At 41.8% G+C, this 13,156-nt stretch overlaps 1 long non-coding RNA gene across 2 annotated transcripts; it reads right to left on the reverse strand.

Moving 5' to 3' along the window:
* Window positions 1-433: 433 nt before the first annotated feature.
* Window positions 434-10,185, reverse strand: LOC125692558 (uncharacterized). 2 transcript variants are annotated; one of them, XR_007376743.1, is made up of 3 exons: window positions 10,132-10,185; window positions 4,441-4,505; window positions 434-2,947 (listed from the first exon to the last, which is right to left on the reverse strand). It is a non-coding gene; the product is annotated as an uncharacterized LOC125692558 (long non-coding RNA). The 2 variants fall into 2 exon arrangements; XR_007376744.1 differs by lacking the exon at window positions 10,132-10,185 and adding an exon at window positions 7,111-7,306.
* Between the last annotated feature and the right edge of the window lie 2,971 nt (window positions 10,186-13,156).

The following is a 13,156-nucleotide window of genomic DNA, read 5'->3' on the forward strand; positions in this document are numbered from 1 at the left end:
CAATACCCATTGGATACACCTTCCAGCCTGCATTATGAGTACCTGAAATATATTTCAGCCTCAGATTTCTATTGGATAAGGCATCTCCTTTGGGAAAAGGGGGAAATGTTATTTTACACCAAACAAACTGGATTCAACAGCCTTTCCAAAGCAAGTAAGACACCAGTCCTGCCAGATGCATTTTTTAAACTTGAGTTTGCTCAGGAGATTTAATGTTTTTTTTCAGGCATTAAGGATAACCAGGGACATGCATCTTTCTCCTTCTATTAGGTCAGGATTGTTGTCCATAACAGCTGAACGATGCAGGTGTATTGGGTCCATAACAGAAAGAGAGAAAACTGTTGGGGCTGCCAGTGAACTGCAGCTCCAACCAATAAGATCCTGGGGTACCCTACCAGAACATGACGTGAGTTTACATGAAATATGTTCACCCCTGCCTGTAAATAGCTTCCAGAACGGTGACTGAAGCAGGATGGGCAGTGCTAATTATAAACTACCTCAGTGGGAGTGGAAGGAGGAGGAGGAGATGTGCTCTCTTTGGGACTGAAAGCCTTGTGGCTAGCTTAATTTGCACTTAGCAACAAAAATTTGAGACATCATTTCACACTGCAGAAGCTGAAGTTTCATTGTGCAGGGAGTCACATTAAGGGTCAGCTGGGATTAGCTTACAGATGGCAATAATAAAGGAAATGGTGTGCACATCTCAATGAGCTGCAGTCAGTTACACGTTCACGGTGATGGTTCTGCTGTCTCATGCTGGAAACTGGAGTGCCATGAGAAGGGGTGATGGAAGGGATGCTGCAGAAAATTAATGCGCTCTCTGCTGCTTACACAATGATTAGATTCTCAGAAGAAACTTCAGCCACCACAGCATAAGTTTAGAGCAATGGACTTGCTTGGATTAACCCTAGAGTAATTAAAGTCAGAAGTAGATCAGGGGATCCATGTACACACCTATCTTCTACTTGTGTGATCAGGAATACTGCCAGGAAGCTCTCAAACTGCTGAATTAAACACGCCTCAAGAATCTCTCTGATTTCCCAAGAAAAGTGATGTACCTTTATTTTTTCCTCTGTTACTCAGTGGACCTTATAAATACGCCTTCATTTGCTATGATCAGACATGAAATGGCTTTTTAAAATAAAGATCAGTGGCATTGTCCTTTTTTTTTTTTTTTTTTTTTAAATCATAGGTTCCTTGCCCTTGATGCATGCTAGATGGTATTTCCTTCTGAACAGTCGAACAGTCGGTAAGAGAAATTGCCTGAGAGAACAACAACAGAGGCTGTGCTTTGAGCGCACAGATGTGGATGCCATCTGGGGAAGCCTTTTGCTGTAGTTTTGCACGGTGCTAATGAGCTGGGTTGAAGTTTGTCTTCCTCATCCCTATTTCATACAGTATACTTCTAGATTCAGAGAGTCTGTATGATCCTATTGTCCGAACGGTATTGCCTAACAAAGAGTAAAATGTATAGAGCACGAGAAAAATAGAAAGAAAATGATTATTCTCAAGGGACAGAAAAGGGACATCCCTGTTCTCTCTTAGATTCTGTTAATTAGGATCCGCTATCTTCTTGCCCACTAGGCCACAAAGTGAGCCTTTGCCCATGTTATTCAGCTGCTGGGACTACCGTTGGGACCTACTGGAAATGTGATGCCTTTGAATCACACTGTGGAATCAGCACAGCATCACCTCCTCTGTCAAGAGAGCAGAAGCAACATTTGAGCATGCTGCAGATTCTGGGGAGGGATCTCTGGCAGCTGAGATGTGAAGAGCTGTGAGAGCTAGTGAGAAGAGTCCCATGTGCTATTCTCCAGAGGTCCACTTTGGTGTTTGAGTCAGTATGAATTTTCTCTCCCTTTCTGAGTCACTGCCACAGTCTATTTCTGGCTTGTGCTTTAGAAAGAGAGTGAGTTGACGGGCGTGTCTTAAAGAGGTCATAGCTGGCACTGAGGGGTACATACCAGGATGCTTCCTCTGAAGAAATTAGACCCACTGAGCTGGACACGATGACACTTTTGTATACACTGCTGGCAGTTGGGCTGAAGAAGTCCGCTTCCATTCACTGAGCCCAGAGGGTTGAGTTGGAGTTGAGTCTGCCACCACTGGTGCTCTGACAGTGGAGAGAAGTTGCCTGAGATAGTACCAGTGCCTAGCTATATAGTGGAGAAAGCCTGGGTGAACCCAATAAAGTTTTGTCCTCTAACCACTTGCCAGAAAACGACTGTGGAATGAGGTGACTGACTAATGTTAGGTCACTTCCTGAAGGGATGGAGTCTGCACATTAGGACAGGAATGAGAGGACACTTATTTCATCCAAATACATAATCTCCCGGACAGGTTCAATTCTTCCCTTCTAGATACCTGTTAGGGGGAAAGATTCCCTATCTGGAGTTTCCTGGCCCTGTTCAGAAACTTCATGATATGAAGCTTGAAGGAGATGTCAGAAATTACTTACATCCTGGAAAGCCAACGGCATCCTGGGCTCCACCAATAGAGGGGTGACGGCAGGGCAAGAGAGGTGATTGCCCCCCTCTGCCCTTCTGAGTCTCCATCTGGAGTACTGTGTCCAAACCTGGAGCCCCAGAAAAGGAAGCATGCAGAACTGTTGGAATGCATCCACAGAAGTCCACGTAGATGGACTGTTTCATGAAAGTAAGAAGATACAGCAAGTCAGGAAGGCGATGGCCACTGGCTGCGAGTGGCGTGATGAAGCCAAGGGTTCCTAGATCTCTCTAAATGTGGTAGAGACCAGCTGCAGTCAAGCACTGAAAGATCTTCGCCCAGCTGGAAAGATTTCTCCTGAGACAGATGTACCTTAACGCTGTGACTAATACAGCCTTCAATGTAGCAGTCATTGACTCTTCCACTCTGCTCCTCTAGGAGTTCAAAAGCATGAGCCATTGAAGTGATCCATCATTAAAAATGAAGTGATCTGTCTTCAGCTCTGAGGAAAGTAATATGTCATCAATAAAAAGAAGAAAAGAACCAGCCTTATGAGAGGCAAACCTCTGACTGAGATCTGCTAATATTCCCTAATACTGTGCTTAGTATCAGCTCTATGTTTCTGTATGTGTCCAGCTCTCCAGAAAAGTACTATAAGAAGCAGTATCAAAAGATCTGCTAAAACCAAAAATTGGCCCTTAGGAAGAAGGAAAAAAAAACATTTATGTTCATTGTCAAAGACATGCAATAGAAACTCAGCATTTCAAGGTAAAATCCCTGCCTCCAGAGCAAAATACTTATCTTTCTAATTAAATCTCCTGCAGCCTTTGACTTCCATACAGTCCCAACAGTTAGCTGCAGATGATGCACGAGATGAGCCATACCCAACCACCTACTCTACACATTCTCTGCTTGCTCAGTGCTGGTGGGCTGCTCAAAATAATAGCAAAGACAGATGTAGTGAGAAAAAAACAGAAGGAATTTGTTCCTCCACTGTTAAATTACTCACAAGATTATCTTTTGAGATCCACTCCCTCTCCTTTGCTTTGTGTTTCGTAAATATCAGAAAGATTTCTCATTCCACCCAGGACATTCCATGCTGGAAGATGGAGCCTCAGGGAAGACAATGTTTGTTTCACAATTGATTTCAAGGAAAAAAAAAAAAATCCAGCTCATGCTGAGGGTCAGGAAAGGGGGTCTGAGCCATCCACCTTCTTTATCAGAACTTATCAGTCTGATACCAAGGCTTTCACCTGCAAATTACCTTGCATTTTGGAGCACATTATGCATGCAAAGCCAGATAATCTGTCTTGAATTTAGGAAGCAACATTGCGTTTTACAAATCAACCATTTCATTTTAATGAGAAGCAATGGTTTGTTTGTTTGTTTTTGAGGAGGACATAGCATCCTGTATCCTGGAAAAGCCTGGAAACAGCTGAAGTCTCTTTTAATCAGTACTCAACCAAATAAATTCAATTTTTTTTTCTTCCCAGGGTGTTTGCTACAATTCATCCATGGTTTTGATTCTGTTTCCTCATTGTCTTCTGTAATTGTTTCTGCATTTTCTTCTGTCTCCTTCACGTGCTAGGAGCTTTTGCAATAAGCCCTGCAAAGCCCTCTATGCCATGCTCATCATGTTTTTGAAAGAGCTGACATGAGTATGAATTTTGGATGAAAGTTCCAGCCTATAGTTGATTTTGCAACATGTTTGTCTCTGATCCTTGTGTTCTTACTGGCACACAACTGACTCAAGTCCAGGAACATCTTCTAGCGTCAGACAATCTCATTCTATCCACAGTAATGATAATCAGATTCTTTTCATTATGCCCATTTGCTGTTATTTTAGGATCAAAGCTCCCGTAAACACCTGAAAACTTTGTTACTCTGAAATTCTGACTGTGCGTGCAGATGTATATTGTGGGGTGGTTTCACAAGACTAGGCTAAAGAGCTCACACTTGCAAAGTCTATTGATAAGTCCATGCAGATTTACTCACCTTCTCTACTCAGTTCCTAGTTGAAGATTCCTTCTTGCAGGATGTAAACTGCATACCAGTTGTTCCTGCAAATTTAAGGTGATTAATTGAGCCAATCACTCTGACTGCCCAAGTAATTTAACATAGTTCTTTGCTTTTGAAGGTGCCTGTTATTTTCTTGGACAAGCAAGTTTTTCTCTGTGGGAATGAAGGAAAAAAAATGCCACTCAGAGAAGGTTCTGGGGAAAGAAGATGAAAGAAATAAGCATTAGAAAGTTGCCCTAGTCTTCCCTTTTTGAGTTACTCAACTGCAACTTAACCCTGTCCATCTACAGTTCCCCATTTACACTAGCATTAAACTTCCATTTACTCATCTGCTTTTTGAGTGGCAGAAAGAATGTGGTGTAGCATACCTGCATCTTTTTGCTGCTAGGTACCCAGTTCCAAATCTTATGAGATTTGTTGCAATAAGACATCACTGTTTTCATAGTTGCTTATATCAAGCAGGTGCTGATTAACAACAAAGCACCATTTGTGAAAGTTATGGCACAGCTGTGAAGATCATAAAGACTGATACCTTACAGAGAATGAATCATCTCCCCATCTTATACATTCATCCTGAAAAGAGATTAATCCCATCTGCAAAGAGCTACACCAACTCACTGGGTTTGGATGCATATACGCCAGATGATCCATCAGACATGAGGTAAAGATTTTGTGAGTAAAACTAGTGTGACAGAATAATAGTTGTCACACTGGCACAGCAGCCTTGGCTTTGGTTTTCCTGCTTTCTTTTTGTTTTTGAGAACTCCACTGGCTGTAAATTTGAATTTCATTGGTGGGGGGAAAAATGAAGGGAGCTCATAGCCTAGGCAGAAATCAGTCTTCACTGGGAGACCTCCTCAAAGCACAAGTGACAGAGGAACATCACCTTTTCATGGAAGAAGGGGATTCTCTAGTGAGCTGAGAGCTGAAGAAGTATTAGAACCAAGACCTGATCTAGTTGGTGGTCCACAGTAGGAAGTTGGAACTTGAAGATCTTTACGGTCCCTTCCAGCCTAAGCCATTCTATGATTCTATCTTGAATATTTTTTAAAGCAGGTATTTTTTCTTATAAGAAAGCCATGCATTTGGTATACATATCCATAATGAAAATAATTCTCTTTACATCTTCAAGCAACAGATACAGACAGACAGTGACATCAAAGTCCTGCTTTGGCCTATGCTCACCTTGCATATTGCCAATAAAGATCCCCCAGCTCCTACCAGGCTGCAAGTAGTAAGAGTGCAACTCGCAGTGCCCAGCACAACTCTGATGGTGCTGACTTTTCCCCTGTGCCAAGGAGGCAAGATTTAATGAATCCATTTCCTGCACTTCTTGAACAACATATATGAAGTCTGCGACAAATTCTGAACAAGAATCCAACATAATACTAAATTGAGAACAGCCATGTGAGGGAGAACAATGCACCTGGTTGATTTTTCTGTTGATTCAGGCTTGTCTTGTACTGCAAGACAGTATGGTCCTGAGCAACTGGACCATATTTTTGAGTTAATAAACCAGTCGACTTGAAAATCAGTTGTGCTGAATTCCCATATTTATTGAAATGCAATATCTAATTAGATCTCCTTTATGTGTGTATGCACAAGTCTGGAGAGTGCATTATTTGAGAGGCATATGCTGACTGTTAAAAGCTACAAAGACTTGTGCAAAAAGAAGAGACTTGCAAAAAGACAGATGAATTTAGCTTTTCCCTTCATATAATTCTCAGAAGAAATAATCATAGCATCACACAGAGATTTAGGAGATCTCTCTCCAAAACCCATGCCAATCAGAGCTACCCTGGCAGCTATGTCAGGTTGCTCAGGGCAACTTGAGGTTAAGAACCTCATCTCTTCCATCCTCTGAAGACTTGTTCCCATTCTGACTTTTGAGATGGCTGTTCCAGTCAGCTGAAAAAGGAGCTGCGTTCAGCAACAGACCTGTTGTCAGTATACTTTGGGGTTATTTATTCCTCTGAAGAGCCAATTCTGTTACCAGGCCTTGTTACAATGCAGTTTAATACACAAGTCTGGTTCAATCTCATTTGTGATGGATATTCTCAGAAAATATTCTCCCCCCCCAACCCCCCCCCCTTTTTTTTTTTTTTTTGTTGTTGTTGATGTGATATGAGGGATGCAGCCTCATCCATATACCTGCCACATACCCTAGGAGGGCTCTGCAGCTTGCTCTGGACTCCACTTTGGTCTTTGGACTACACTTGTTTTGTTGCACCCACTTGAGATATGATTTCATCTCTGTTCATGCTGTGGTCTGTGCATTCTATAACCAGCCTTCTGAATCATAGAGTCCCCCTCATAGGTATAGAGTAATGGCAAAATCAGTGGTGAATAATCCAAGTTAATAATAATACTTGCCTAAGGTACTTGATGCACTTTGCTCCTGAATAACTGTTGAAGGAAAACACCCTATCTGCCAGGGACACGCAATAGCTCCACAGCAATGTGAGATTTAATTGCATCTGACAACAGCCAGCCCCCCCCCCCCAGCAAGCTGTGGGTTTCACCCAGCTATTGCTTAGCCCCATTTTTCTGTAAAAGTGCTGGAAGTCAGCTGAGTAATACCCTTTGAGCAAATGAATTCTCCCAGTGGCACGCAGACCAGAGTAGATCCATTCCCTGGGTACTCACCCAGGAAGTCATTAGCAGCTTGCAGGCAGAGGTCGATCCCATTACCAGGGTTTTGTAATGCTTTGTTAGAAAAAAAATAAACTGGTGTCACAGGGCTGGAGCTGACCTTGAATGGACAAGAAGGAAAAGGCATTGTGTCTGGAGCCTCTCTGTGGACTGAAATGTGCTTCTGTTTAGATGTTAATCAGGAGGACCATGATCTAGGGAAAGAAAGTAAGATAGAAGCAGTGCTTTGGAGCTGGGATGATTGTTTAACGACTGTATTAACTGCTCATAAGGAAGCTATTTCTGTGACTTCTTATATTCTCTGAAGTATGACTTAAAGACATCTGAAAAGGATCCAACTAAAGCCTTGTTCACTGGTACAGGTGTTCTGCCTATGAACACCAGTCTCAGCTGGTCAGCTTCCTTTTCACTGCTGGTAGATGAATCTCATTTTGGTGCCCTTCCGTGAGTGGAAAGGATCTTTCTGTCTACCAGTAGATGCAGTCTGGGTAGATTACAAAGTATGAAGCCAAAACTAATGGATCCTAATGTCGGTTAGATTGTCCAACTACACTAGTTGCATGCAAATCCACAGTCCTTCTCAGCCGCATGCTCCTGCTCTCTGCTGTTTCAGTTTTCAGAGTGCAAGTGCTGAGCAAGCAGGGAACTGGAGGTGATTATAGCAAAAGGGAAAGCTAGGACAGCCCATGTGCCCCTTTCTGTGGCTTGGGTGAATCAGATGGTGCTTCAGCCCATATAGCTACACGATATGCAAGAGGATTTGAAGGAAGACAAATGCTGTAGCTGATACTCACACAGCTTTAGAGGTGGCACTTAATGTCACTGGATGCCTTCTTATCCACATATGGACTTCCTATTTTCTACCCAGCAGTTTAGAGTCTGCGATGGCCTCTATTAGATGAGTCAAAGCATACCATTCACTTTGGTGCAATAAAGCAAGTATAAGCTACTTCCTGCTTAACGTGGGGTCTGTTTGCTTCAATTTATTATGAATTGATATTATCTTCTGTGCTGTGCTTGGTAGCACTAAGCATACAGCAGGTAGCTGCTAATTTGGTCAACAAAATTGCTTCGGGAGGAAAGTAAGAGTGAAAACAATGAATCACTGAAGAGAATAGCCAGCTCAGGCACTGCAATGTCATGACTGCAGTGTTGTCCATGCCCACTCATCCACTTGGCATGAAGTCCATTTGGACCTGCAGAGAGACGCTGTGGCTTGAAACTGACTTCCCTTTAAGCTTCCCAGCAGGCTCTGTGCTCAAGTGTTCTAGCAAATAGGTAGTGACCTCCAAACACTAGGAACCCACTTGCTTTTCTGGCCCTGTTTGATCCAGTTGACAGAGGCAGATATAACAGCTCAAATTGGATGCGAGACAAGTTAAGAAATGATAGGAGATACCTTGCTTTATTACCTGGAAAGGAAGTTAAATCCTGGAGTGGATTGTTCATTAGATTCTCTAAAGTCCATGAATCAAGAGCAGGTATCACTTTTGACATAATCCCATCAGAAATTTGTCTGAAGGAGCACTTTGTTATGGAAGGGGGGGAACAGTGGGATTTGAGCAATATAACAAAAATGGAAATAAAATAGAATAGTGTTATTTCATAGTTCTGGCTGATCAAGGGCTTCCGTAACAGGAAGGTAAATATGTTGCTATGGTAGAGTTCCTAGCATTTGACCTTAATGTGTTTTTGTATGACTACTGGTGAATATAGAGAGGACCCAGTAAACTGCTATATGAGGCATTCCAAATTTCATAGGAGCAACCTCACATTGCCATGGCCTCTGTGTAGAAGTTTCTAGAAAACAGAGAAGAATGCATTGCTCCAGGACAAACAAACCCTCCAGCTCAAACATGACCACTTAAAGATAACTGTACAACTTCACTCTTGTATACAAGAACTGGTAGTGCACCAAATCAAGCACAATGACTCCAAGTGCCTTTGCAAGATATTTTGGAATGCTGCAAAAGCGCAAAGTGATTGGACTTAATTTTAATTAAGCAACAGAAGAAGTCTCCCTTCAGTTTTCTTCCCCTTTCTCATCCACAAGAAAAAAGTTCCAGGAAGATAAAAAGAGCATCCTAAGGAGGAAGAGTTACCACATGCTGCTCGCAGTGTTAGGAAAACAGTATTGACTTACACAAATAATTTCAGATGATTCTAAACACACTGTGCTCTCTGCAGGCAGCCTTTCCAGATATGATCATGCCTGCTGCTCTTAATTCTGAGCACACAGTACATGTTGCAGTACATACTGTTTCTTCCCTCTATACAAATAAGTCAGAATTTATCTATGTCACTCACTTGAGACAAAAGGAGTTCACCAACTCAGTATCTGAACATTAATACACAGTCAGAGAATGCATTCTCTTGAGAAGGAGAATATGCAATTCCAAACAACAATAAAAACAAAGTACATTTATGATTTTCTATTGAAGTGCAACACTGAGGGAATTGTTTTGGCTTTGCTGGTGGGGGAGCTGCAGAGTCAAGAGTCAGGAAGCCAGGATGAGACTGGGAAATTTAGGAGAGATTTGAGAATTTCAAGACAAATCTATCATTCCCAACAGGGAAAAGACAGGAAACAAAATTCAGTTTTAGATCAAGTGATACATTTGTCCAACTCCCTGTTTTTATCAGATTAGAAGAGCTTAACTTTACCTTAGTTTTGTCTGTAGAAATTGGACAAATGAAAAATTTCCAGATTTTGTTTTCATTTGTTATTCTTCCCTCCTTCTCCATACATCATCTTTTTTTTTTAAAAAAAAACAAAAAACAAAAAAAAAACCAAACAAAAAAAAAACCTAAATAGAATCATAGATTTATAGGATAGCCTGAAGTGGAAGTGACCCACAAAGATCATTGAGTCCAACCCCTGGCTCCACATGGGACTTGTAATGCTGTAAGGTGATGGCAATTGCAACAAAGGTGACACAATCCTAGGCTGCAGCAAATGAGAATAAGCCCAAAGGCAGCAACCATAGATACAGTAACAAAGAAAAACTTGCTTACCTCAAATAGACAAGGATCTCCAGAGAATATTGTTACCTTCACTGCCAACCCTTAAATGATGTCTGGGAAGGGGTGGATGCTGGTTCCATCCTTTCTGGTCACTCAGGTTCATTGCACGCACCTGTGCTCCCTGGGTTGGCCCTGCCTTCCCTCCAGATGCTCAATCACTGCTTCAGGCCGTGACTCAGCATTTCTATGACACAACTACACAGAATTCAAACCATATGTCTGAGAGCACTGTCTAGCTGCTCCTTCAACTCCAGCAGCTCAGAGCCATGACCACTGCCCTGGGAGCCTGTTCCAGTGACAATAAATAGGAAGCACTCTTCAGAAAAGTAACTCAGGGGTTGTTCTTGTCATCAAATGTGGACTGATGAAATGGAAAGGAGAGCAGGTGAATACAGAAACACAGAAAGATCAAGAGGTCACCGAAGGAGACCGAAGTGTCTCTAAGATATCAAGAATAATTTACTATTGAAAGATGTTGAACTTACTCTAGAAATCCAAACTGCACTTACTAAATGAAACAGCATCCAAGCATCCTCAGGGGAATGACAGATGGTGGACAGACCCAATAGCTCCTGCAGGCAGGTGACACACTGTTGATGTCAAAGGCAATGATGAAAGAGCAGGTGATGAAGAAAGCAGTGCACCTGAAGGGAGAATGAGCTCCTTGAGTAGATGGCACACTGGATAGTGCGTGGCACCTGCTGGCAGAGATGCAAGATACACTTCCAGCAACTGTGCCCACAGTTTATACAAAGTAAACAGGAAAGTCCTAGTTGTGCGTGTACACAGGGAAGTGTTCAGTGCCAAACACCTTTTGTCTGCCATTGTGATGACTCATCCTTCCCACTGTCACAGGAACCATGACACCAGCATAGTGGGCTTTTAGGAAGCAGCATCAGTGACACTTTGAGTCATGGGGCTCATTCTGAATTCAGAAACCGCATGGACCCAGACCCTGCTCCCAGCTCTGTGGCCCTCTGTAGCCAAAGTCCAATTCTTCACTGTCTTTTTGGCTAGATCTCTGTGTAAAACTTGCTCATGAACACCTTTGGGCAGCACAAGCCCCTTGCTTTACAGCCTATGCTTGAGATCTCTTTATCCTTCCCAACTGCCCATGGAGGCAGAGATGTAGAGCTGTCACTTCAAGAAGAAGGGCAGTGATGCATGGTGGTTTGGAGGTGATCCCAGCTTGGCAATGAGGATGCAGTCGCAGAAAATTCCTGCCCTCCTCCCTGTTTTTTCCTGATTAGAGCTGTGGCAGCATGCAGAGGAAGAGAAGTATTAGTGGTAGATCAAAGTGTTACCTTGTGGGCTAGAATGCTGGCCAGTGGCTTGATCAGTCCTTGGCTTTGTTCTTGCAAACAGCTGGACATTTTTCATGAAAATTTCCAAAAATTTCTCCTAGACAGGTACCCAGTAAACAAAATGGCTATTCAAAGTCTAGCAAATCTATAAGCAAAAGAAGAGGAGGGCATTACAGCTTCTTTGTTCTTTGTGAGACTTGGGTATCAGATTCGATCAAGTTGAAATTACTTTTGTTTTAATTATCAGCATACAACAGCTTCATACAGCTCCCTTAATTTAGCAGAAAAAGGAAAAGACAAGTTCACAGAATAGAACTAAAAAGCATTTCCCTTCATTCTTTAGTTAATCCTGTGAAGATGGAAAGAACTTTTTAATTTCTGTTTTCTGAAAAGTGCTTTTTTGTGCAGTGAATGCATCTGTCTTAGCGTGGTTTTGTGCTTTATTAGGGCACTATCACTCACTAACAGATGGAAGGATGGGAATTATTTCCCTTTATAATGAGAAAAAAAAAAAGACACCTTGCCTTTGAAGGTTGCAGCAGGATGAAATACCCAAGCTTGCTTTATTTCAGGTGTATTTTTGTTGTGAGTTTTGATGTGAAATGTACAATTTTCTGTAGAGATATTCTCATTGGTGGCCTCTGAGATGGGGAACAAGAAGTGGATATCATATGGGTGACGAGTTGTTCTCTGCTTTCATCTTACCATATAATTTATGTATAAACTGAATGTGGCAAAAAACAAAAGCTATTCTTCCACCAAAATATTTTGTAAAAAAACAGCCTGATAAACAAGAGCCATCAACAGTGGATGTTGGATGAAACCAACAGTGACTGGAACATTTCAGTGCTGCAAATATTTAAATATTCAATTTATTTAACTGGTCTGGATTTATTCAAAAGGATATTAAGTCAATGTAACATTCTGCTGTGGCATGGCAACTGTCCTTGGGATGAGGGCAGAGTCATAAGTGTGATACACCTTGGCAGAAGATGTTTCAAGGTTGTTCCAGATGATAGTCTCAAAATCATAGTCAGGAATCATAGCACAGAATAGGCTCTTGTTAAAATGTCCTTTAAAAATTTTAAAAGAAAAAAAAAAATAGTTATCAGTGGTTTACTGTGAAACTGTCAAAATGTAAGGGCTGTACAGATGCATCTCCAAGGTGTTCATCCCAGGCCAATTGCAATTGGAAATTTCTAGTAATTGTTTGGACAAAGGACTCAAGGAGCTCGCAGTTTAGGAAACTAATATCTCCTATTTATTTGCATGGAAACTCAAAGAGCTACAAAGAGAACAATAACACTACTCGATAGAGCAAATTTTTTGCTACAAAACACTATTTTTCCAACACAGTCACTACCATAGCTGTGCATTTTCACTAGCAATGAACAAGAAACTGCATGCCTCCCACACAGGCACCACTTTAGAAGCAGTCTTCGTAATTTGCAGGGGCAGATTACAAGTGCTTTGACAGGAAGGATTAGAAGTTCAGCATGATTTGTCAATCTGGAGAGAAGGTTTGAAATCGACAAGGGTAAAATATGATAAAAGATAGGTGTAGCACTTTTCGTTAGAGAAGTCAAATTCCCCTTGCCAAGCTAGATGGATGGAATTAAAGATCTCGTGAGAATGAAGTCTATGATTTTTTTATGAATGGAAAATTATTGTCTGAGCAGTAGTGCAGAAAAGTATTGGGGGACTTGCAGAAG

This window comes from Lagopus muta, chromosome 4, assembly GCF_023343835.1.
Source record: "Lagopus muta isolate bLagMut1 chromosome 4, bLagMut1 primary, whole genome shotgun sequence".
NCBI lineage: Eukaryota > Metazoa > Chordata > Aves > Galliformes > Phasianidae > Lagopus > Lagopus muta.